The sequence below is a fragment of the Arachis hypogaea genome, chromosome 9 (genome assembly GCF_003086295.3).
Source record: "Arachis hypogaea cultivar Tifrunner chromosome 9, arahy.Tifrunner.gnm2.J5K5, whole genome shotgun sequence".
In the NCBI taxonomy this organism is placed as follows: Eukaryota; Viridiplantae; Streptophyta; class Magnoliopsida; order Fabales; family Fabaceae; genus Arachis; species Arachis hypogaea.
In genome coordinates, this window is record NC_092044.1 from 71,339,077 (window position 1) to 71,339,523 (window position 447).

Genomic DNA, 447 nt, shown 5'->3' on the forward strand with positions numbered 1-447 from the left:
TGCATCGATGCAAAGCACACAACGTGCTATGTGCATCGATGCAAAGCCTATTGCATCGATGCAAACACGACCAAATTGCACAAAAATACGTGAATTTGGCATTTTTGAGCAACAAAACCCCACTTTTTCATCATCTTCAACCTCACAACTCATATCCCCACATTCAAACCTCCATAACCTCCAAAACAAGCTCACATATAGCTTCATACAACTCACAAAACTTTGATACCCACTACAAACAAATTACATATTTGAAGTCCCCACATTCTCCTCTAGAAAACCCATAAAACAAAATCATCCACAATGCCTAGAATCAAGAGAACCATCAAGAAGTCAAAAGGCTCTTCAAGTGTGATTCCACCTCCAAATGATCATCCTTTGGCAAGGTACTTTGCTTCTAATGAAGATCTTCAATTCTATGAGGCAAGGCTCGCCGGAAAGGAAATT